This window comes from Brachycentrus maculatus, unplaced genomic scaffold (assembly GCF_059751285.1).
Source record: "Brachycentrus maculatus isolate JH-2025_06_01 unplaced genomic scaffold, ASM5975128v1 h1tg002199l, whole genome shotgun sequence".
In the NCBI taxonomy this organism is placed as follows: Eukaryota; Metazoa; Arthropoda; class Insecta; order Trichoptera; family Brachycentridae; genus Brachycentrus; species Brachycentrus maculatus.
Window position 1 is genome coordinate 2,800 of NW_028282705.1, and position 9,702 is coordinate 12,501.

A 9,702-nucleotide genomic window follows, 5' to 3' on the forward strand; every position below is an offset into this window, starting at 1 on the left:
GAGCGATATGTACACAAAAAATTCTAATGCTGTATCTACTTAAAATTTTATGAAATTTTTGAAATGATAAAATCGTTATAATTTTTATGATTGCTAAAATATTTAAATGTTATAAAGATACGTTTTATTTTTATCCAGCCACATCCATATTAATAACTTAATTTTTATTCAGACATTATTGAAAATATTCTAAGAAGCGTGGATAAAAATAGACGCAGAATTAGAAATAACATATTTTTGTACACATTTAACAGTAAAAATACTCTTCAACAAAAAAGAAATACGTCGCCATATTGTTTACATAGGTGTCAATAGTCAACTGTTTAAATCAAATATTCATTTATTACATACGTCTCATAAGACCGTGTGGCCTAATGGATAAGGCGTCGGACTTCGAATCCGAAGATTGCAGGTTCGAGTCCTGTCTCGGTCGAGACCATTATTTTTTGTCAGAATGACATTGATTAAAACAATATTTAAATAACTGTATCAAAATTATAATCTTAATTTTAAACAGCATTTTAGTGCTCCTCTGACTAATTCTAAGAAACGAAACCAGCATCCACGTTATAATTTTTTATTTATTATATTTTGATGTTTTTAAAGTACATCACCCTTTTATTATTTTTGCATTTCTTAACTGTTATTTTGAGTTGGTTTGGACACGGGGAACAAATGAGTAGGGAAAAAACGGTAAAACTAATTTATATATGAGGCAAATGTAGCTGTAAATAAAAGCACAGGACGACTGGGGAAAACTAGACATAATCAAGTATTTCAAATTCCTGAAAGATGTCGGAATAATCGGCGGTATGCATGAAGAGAAACATAAATGTGAAATAGGCGAAGAATGTATGAAAAGCCCGTGTTGTGGCTTTCTACTCTCTCTGCCTACCCCAAGAAGCGACGTGATGATTAGCCAGAAGTTAGCTTGTTTCTGTTTATTACAATTAAACAATCGGATAAGTTTTTGTTTGAATGTGTTTTTTAAAGTACAATAGTTTAGTTTAATAGTTTAATAGTTTAGTTTAGTTTAGTTACAATAGTACAATAGTCTATGAATTGTGCTACGGTAGTGACGTGTAGTATTAAAACACTCTCCTTATCATCCATTGTTCACATTGTGTAATACCACTTTTATAAACACTTATTCGTGACTACTGGTTTCGAAAACTCATTCCATCATCAAGTCATTTAAATAAAATTATTACGATTTGACATTTGTATAAAAATAAAATTTTGAAAGAGAGAAAGAAGACCAAATATTACCATACCATAAAGATATCAATGCTTTTAACATACAAAATATGTGTAGTATTTTTTTGCATGCTGGTGTGGTGATTGTCCGGACGAAGAGATGGGTACGTCTCGCGACCGGTAGATAAAAAATCTCGGTGAGTGGTTAAATACTAATACTACTAACATTTTTGTAAAAAAAAATACATATTATTGGTTCAGTTTAACGAGATTCTTAAAATTTATCTTTGATTTCAGTGTAATAAAATCTGTTACACGTATATCGAGTTGGAGTATCCTTTCGCCGATTTTATTCCCTGTCTCCGTTATTCCTCCGTATTGGGGTTAGTTGCACCTGGGGGCTGTGCGCTGCAGCCACCCTCCCTCTAACGATTAAAATTTAAATCCAAAACGAGATGTTGCCTGAATTGTAAACACTACAGCTGCTACGTACAAACACTCGCATACATGTAGGAACTGTGCCAGGTACTGAGTTTGAAAACAAATGATTAAATACGTACGGCAAACATCTGTACCACTGAATAATTGTTTAATTAATTTCCAAAACAATAGTTTTAACGATATTTTGAGTACTCGTATATTTAACTCATTAGACAGGCGCTGTGGGGTGGTTGGGTATACGTTTGACTGGTAGGCGTCGTGGGCTCGATTCCTGCTAATCGCAAAATAAAATAAATAAAGATTTATTTTCAATTCGTCCGAATATTTATAATGTATTTTTAACTCTCACCGTCATTATCCTTACTATCTCTGTTTTAGAGGCTTTGATTTTACCTTATATGTAAAGATATTTTAAAGATGTCTCATCAGCAACGAAGCAATTAAAGAGAGGATTATAACCCACTTAGTGTAAATAAATGAAAAGATACTTATCACATCAAAAATCATTTTCAATGTAACGAAATAGATCCAAAGAGCTCTCAAAATCGTCCACGCCTTGTTGTTTTTGGTCGACTGCGAGCAAATGTTTTACCTACCTCAAACAGAGCTTTTCCATGGACAAGCGTTGAAGCAAAATTGTTAATTCACCGCCTACTAACATTTTTGAGGTGGTAGCTTTCCCACGTAATTTCAATCAGTGATCAGCAAAAAAATATTTTAGTTTTTCCATTAACGCTTGTTTAACACTCTTTTCGGGGGATGTTTGTATTTGTGAAGTGGAAATAGTAATAAAAAATAAAAAAAATAAACAGAAAAGTGTTGAAATTCCCACACCGATTTTCAAGCAGGATCGTGATTTGAATATTTAGTTTCGGAACTGGGCGATTCCTAGTGCTTCAACTGGCGCCTGATTTGCACTATGGTCAACAATTTACATATAAATGCTGAAAATAAAAATTAAAAATAAAATTTTTAACCTTTCTTATAATAATTAATATCATTTATTATTTTGGCACTAACTTCGATGAAGAACAAAATGAGATTTTTTTATAAAAAAAAAAAAATAAATATGAGAAAACTTTTTGAATATTTTGTTAAAAACAATTTTTGAGAACTAAACATGCTGTTATTGGTAGGTAAAATACAATCTTTTGTACTTACATATGTAGATAAGATAATAAAGTAATTTTATTCTATTTATTTATAAGTGTATCATTAATATTTAAAAAAAAAACTATCAAGCCGCTTCACCGCAATGGTAGGCAGAGAGAATAGAATGCTCTGCCTTCTCCTCAAATATACCCACCAATTATTTTGGCTTCTGACCTGACCACAAAACAAAATATTCAAATAAATCAATTTAAAAAATACAAAAAATAAAACGACTTGTAGAATAAATGCTTCAAAAATTCTATGAAATTTCAAGAAAATCCTTTACTTTTTCAAATCCTCCATACACTGTATGATAATACAGAAGTATTCGGAGTTGAAATAACAAGGATTATTTTCAAGCCTTTACAGACTCGGTATAATAAACCGTACTTATCCATTTTACAGGATATCATGTTTAGTTTCCAAATGCCGATTAGCATACTAAGTTGTTAATTCCACATACGAAATGTTAACTTGCTACCCTTTTAATTTCTGTAAAGGATCCATAATTATAATCGTAAAAATATTTACATAAATCAAATTTGTGTTAACTTTAACATTCTGTAAACATATTTTATTAGGTACCTTTTTTTTCTAATTGTCGCTTTTGTAGATTCATGTTAAAAATAAATCAATAAACAAGATACTAATTTATTTAATGAGTCGAGATTTTTATTTTTTTTCTTCCTAATTGATGTGAACAAAACCTTATTTTAGCTAATAATATCCTGTGTTTACAAAAAATTACTTATGATGTAAAAGACTTGTAATATAGAATATCTACGAGCATCGATATCTCAACATAGATGAAAATGAATAGATGAAAAGTCTATCTAAGATATTTACAGGGGTTATGACCTGTCACAATCTGGTTTCAGTGATCACTTTATTCACGTCTAACATGCACTACCTACGTTTGACGTTCAAAAATTGAAAATTCAATTGACTTTAAAATAAATAATTAAAGGAATGTATTTCTTAATATTTGTATATATTTTAATAATTACACATGTGTTCACAAGGAAACGGAAACAAAAAATTATTTATGTGCTATGGCTACTAATTAATCTTACATACTCCAATTTTTTTATTTAATTAAAATTAAAGACATAGTTAAGGGGATATTTGCAAACACATAATTCATTTCACTGGAGACCACTGGAAAGCTCACATGTCTGTTCACACCTGATTTTTTTTTAAAGAATGTATATTGGATAATTTTCTGTTTTTTATAATAAACATAGATTTTTATTTTTATTTTTTCAAACACTATTTTTTTTTGTCAATTTCATATAAGTATTTCGAAGAATAACTTATTTTTCGAACGAAAAAACGGTGTTTCAAGAAAAAAATAATTTTCTTGATGTAGAGAAAATTAAGTTGTGACTGAAAACTGGCCCTTAAGATGTAGTATTGTATCTTTTATTGTAGTATCTCGTTAAATTTTTACTCAGCATATGCATAACCAAACATCTTGAATAACCCTTTTGCATAATTTTTCATAAATATTGCCTGGCGCGGCTTAATTGCTTGTGATTTCTTTCATTAAATTATTTCACTTTGATTTCAACCATATGAAGTAATATTTATCACACATCTATTTAAGCATCATTTTTTTTAAATACGCGCACAGTATTTATACTTAACCAGTACAGAGATGAAATTCTATCCAAGTTGGACATAATCTTCCCAAACAAGAGATATATTCCGACCTCCAACTAGAGCAGCCTCCATTCCTTAATTATGCCTGCAGGACTCAGCCTCTGATATTCCGAATGCAGAGAAGAGGGTGAGGTGGGATAAGGGTAGCGCCAAGTAAATAGAACGAGTGAAGGCTGTCATTGTTTTAGAAACCTACACCTACTCATAGAAGTAATGCATTAACAACGCAATAAAAATGCACTTTTAATAATAAAAACAATTGAACATGCTATTATTTTGACAATTTAAAAGCTTTATTTTTTTTCAAACCCGCACCCCAATGGTGCATAGGGCACTGCATCATTTAAACGCAGTGTTATCTTAATCTTTAACACATGAAGAAAAAGTGATCAGCCCTCCGCTTCAGGTACCAGTCGACGGTAATATGGAATAAATATTAGGATGAAAAAAATCACTTATTTATTTGACCTCCAGAACGGTAGCCGAGCGTGCTAACAATTACACTACAATATACATTTATGCATATTTATATATATTTATATTTTTATATATATATATATATATATATATATATATATATATATATATATATATATATATATATATTTATTTATATATATACATATATATATATATATATATATATATATATATATATATATATATATATATATATATATATATATATATAAATATATATATATATATATATATATATATATATATATATATATATATATATATATATATATATATATATATATATCTATATATATATATATATATATATATATATTTATATATATATATATATATATATATATATATATATATATATATATATATATATATATATATATATATATGTATATATATATATATATATATATATAATATCTTATACGAATTGCTAAATCGCTTATCCTAACTCTCAGCGCTCGGCAAATCCGAGTAACAAGAAGGTCTTATTTTAGCTAACGTGATTTTACAACACTGGGTAATTGGTTAAGCGAATTAGCTATGAGTAATGAGTTTAATTAGCTCCTGTGGCCATAATATATTGTTGGTTTTTAAAGCAAACATAGCCGACTGTTAAGAGCGCAGTAATTACACTTTTACTGTTTGCAAAATTTACAACTGAGAATACGATATTTATCCTCCAATTAAAATTTGTATGCGAAATTTGTATGCTATTTACTATGCATCTGCAGCTAAGTCTTCATTTACTGAACGTAGATTTATTAATTTTTATTTTATCATACACATAATTACAAATTACAAAAATGGCAGTCACTTTGTGGTAAAATCTGTTCATTTTTAATTTAAGTTTTTCTTAGTTCTATAATCTATATTTCTTTGATAATTAAAATTTACCACTTTTTCTTATAATCCATATTTCTTTGATAATTCAATAAAAATAAGAAACAGCTTTTACCCTCTCTTAACCTTCAACGTCCCAAGGAACCAACTATAAGATTTAGAAATAGCTTCACATACGGTGTTTGAAAATGATGCGGAGTGCATCGAAACACGTGTCATGATAGGTTTTAATAAATATTGGTTCTCGTATTTACAAAGTAAAACTGAAATTGAAAATACAAAAATGTCCCCTATCTGAGTTTTCTCGTACCGAGGCATATTTTACAGTATTTATTTATTAAACAAGATGAAAGAATGATGTGACACTTTCGAATGATGCGATCTATTCCATATCTCACCACTTCTAGCGTATATTTGTGAATATCTCTTTTATACGTAATTTCTATTTTAAATTACTTCAAATATGAAAGAAGCAGATTTTACAGCTTTATTGGATAATACTTAAAGTGTTTTTTTTTACGAAAATAGGTTTGTGTATGGTTTTGTTTGATGTTTTTCTGTTTTTTAGATCTTGTAGTTCTTTTTAAAATGTGTAAATTATGATTTATTTGCTTTGCTGGGGATTTTTTCTCGCGTAACGTGAGAATGTATATGTAAGGATTGTTTTAGCATATATGTAGTTGATTGACGGTAAATTATAATTTGTTGAATATTTCATCTGTGGGAGATGATACAAAGATATTTCATTCAATCATAACAATTCCAACATGTTAACTATTAAATTATTAGATATTTACGATCATTTTATTTTAAATATCGATATTCATATAACTCATTGAAAAAAAACATAATATCAATTTAAAAAAACTGTCCAAAATGTATCTAAAATTTAATTTTCATGACGTAAGATCCGAGGGATCCGGTATTTCTTGCCTGAGTACCGAAAGCCGATATATCGGATTTCGGTAGCCAAAGGGTTAATGTATCTCTTCTTAAAATAGTAACGTTCCGAATAATCAATCTTTTTTTAATACGTCCATCAATTTCTGATCTACATAACTTTTCTGTACACGAGACATTATCAAGCTCATAAAAATAAATGAAGTGTAACACTAACCTACCCTTTAGAGCTTGTTGTTTTTTTATTACGTTGAAATAAATCCCAACCGCCCGTAGGTAACGTAAGTATAGGTTTAGTAATATGTGTGATAAAAGGTTCCGTATTCCGCAGACAAGCCGTTCCATAATAATTATCCCGCCATGTTTTAACGTGTACCAGTTTGGTATTTACGAGGCAATTTGTGAGTAATTTTCGCCCTCTTCATACACATGTACATATTTTTGCTCACTCTTGATACTGCATGGTTCGAAAAACGATACATTCAAAAAATGTTTTTTTATTTATAAAAATATTTTGAAATTCCTTCACTTCAAACACCAAATTGTTTTAAATATATTTAATTATTTTATACATTTAAAGTTATCAATAGCTACATCTTTTGATCGATTAACTGATTAAAAAAAAACTACAAATATTGTCGATATTATTTTCAAAAGAGTCCCAATTGTATAAAGATTTTTAAAAATAGTCCTAAAATAATCAGTTAACCGTACTGGATGTAACAAAACACTTATTTTATAAGATTTACGATATTTTGAGTGTCCTTATTTTTATCGTAAAATCATAGATTTGCTTCACATAATAGTTAAAGAAATAAATATTTTTCTCGATATTTCCTCGAATTTTTCTCGAAATTTGGTAATTTAGAAGGCTTTGACCTGTCATTTACTGTTTTCAGTAATTATTTAATATACTGCGGTACATTCACCGATCTATCCATGATTGAAAACCACATTCCTTAAGTCTTCGGAAATGATTTTTATTCGGATGTGGTTTTTATCTTCAGATGTGGTTTTTATGCTTTAATTGAAAAGATCTGCTTACTTCGCCAATGAGTTATATGGTTGAAGTAAGTTTTTATTAAGTAGATACCTTCTTAAGATACTTGGAAAAATCTTTTCCTAATTATTTAACATACACATCTGAAAATATATGCCTTAAAAGAAATCACATTGAAATGTCTCTGTGAAATGCCTATTCTTCTTCATCTTTGTTGAGATATCAACAAAAAATCTTTATATTATTCATAACAATATTTTGAATACTTTAAACGCCTCATTTTTTAAAAAGTTTACTGTATTTTGAACCACGGGTTACACAAAAATATGTATGAACGCGAAATTGGCGGGGAAGTCACAAAAGGAAAGAATTCAACATTTTCTATCCCACAGGCCGATTGTATTTTCCTATTGAACCGATTCCGAAAGGCGAAATGTCTGTTCTTTCTCAACAATGTCGAACATTTATTTTCTGAGAGTTTTCCACCCCTATTTTTAAGACTCCTTTTATTTGACGCTAGAGAAGAACCAAACCATTGTTTTAAAATAACCAAGAAATTTTAAATATAATTACAAATAACTACTAAATTTACGATTATTATTGACATAATTCTGCATTATAAAAGTGTATAAATTGACAGTTCGTTTAAATTATAAATGTAGACTCTTTAAAAATATTCATAAACTGATGTTTAAATAAAGTCCAAGTAATAAAATAAAATTTCCATTCAATATTTACTATAAAATAATTACTGATTACAAATAATGGGCTTAAATTACTTGTAATGCGATATAAAAATAATTTTTAAAATGCAAAATATATAATTAAATTCCTTCAAACGCATCCACGTAATGTTGACCTTTGGTCGACAGATAAAAACAGTTACGCAGCTGTAAATACATTTAAAAAAAAAAACGTTAATCAAATGTTTTTTTTAATATTGAATTTAAAAATTAAAATAAAATAAATTAAATAAAATGTGTCTTGTTGAAAATATTTTCCAAGACGTCATTTAAGGCTTGGTAACATTACTGTGCGTATGTTTCTCACATTACAACATTGTACTTTCCTCTACTCTCCAATTTCTGTTGAAGATAATCTGTTTCCCTCAAAGCGTATTGTATTTAACCAGCGTCTTATGATTAATGCGGTAATATCATTTGAAAAGCGTTCAGTTTCCGTTCTACATATTTCTACAACGTACCTATAGAAATTATCATTTCATATACCTAGCACCATCATTTCGATATTAAAGCTTTATATTTATATCTCTCAGTTCTATTCTCAAACAATTCTCTCGCCTTAAACTGGTTATTTCTGACATTCTCTTACTTGCATATTTAGAAATACATACGTTCTTCTTCGTTCTAATCTTTATTCCTACCCAACGGTATATGGGCTTGCATAGTATTTACGCAGTATTATCTTGACGTCTATGAAGGCAAGGTGATGAATATTGATCTCTAAGTACCAGTCCAGGGTAATGTAAAATAAATATGACAGTTAAAAATAACTGTTTACTTGAATGAATGTTGAAGTTCACCTCCCCTGCTAATCAAAACCAGTGCCTGCATCACGCTAGCTAAACGCACTAACATTATACTACAAAGGTGGAGGCTATGAGTGTGATTAATACATCAAATTCGAAAATAAACTATTTCTTAATATAAAAAATTTAAGTAAAAATTGTAGCTATTACTACTACTACCATCACTCGGTTCCTTGCAGGGGTAGGCAAAGAGGATGGAGCGCCACACTCTTCTGTTCTAACATACACTTCTAGCTTCTTTCATATCCATACATGTAGTCATACAAGCCCTCCTAATATGTAGACTTATGACACCACAAAATTTTAAGGTTCTAATTGATCTAGTTGTGCCAAGACTTTAACGACCGTCCTCGTTCTGTTCCCCCGTTTATAATACTAACCCAATATACTTTCTTAGTCATTCGCTCGTTATCCATTTGTATATTTCCTTCCTTCTAACTCTTATCCACACCCAATGATGCATAGGGCACTGCATCGTATA

At 29.2% G+C, this 9,702-nt stretch overlaps 1 non-coding gene across 1 annotated transcript; it reads left to right on the forward strand.

The window, feature by feature from the left end:
* The first annotated feature begins 360 nt into the window (after nt 1–360).
* TRNAR-UCG (transfer RNA arginine (anticodon UCG)) lies at nt 361–433 on the forward strand. The gene has a single exon. It is a non-coding gene; the product is annotated as a tRNA-Arg (tRNA).
* Nucleotides 434–9,702: the final 9,269 nt, after the last annotated feature.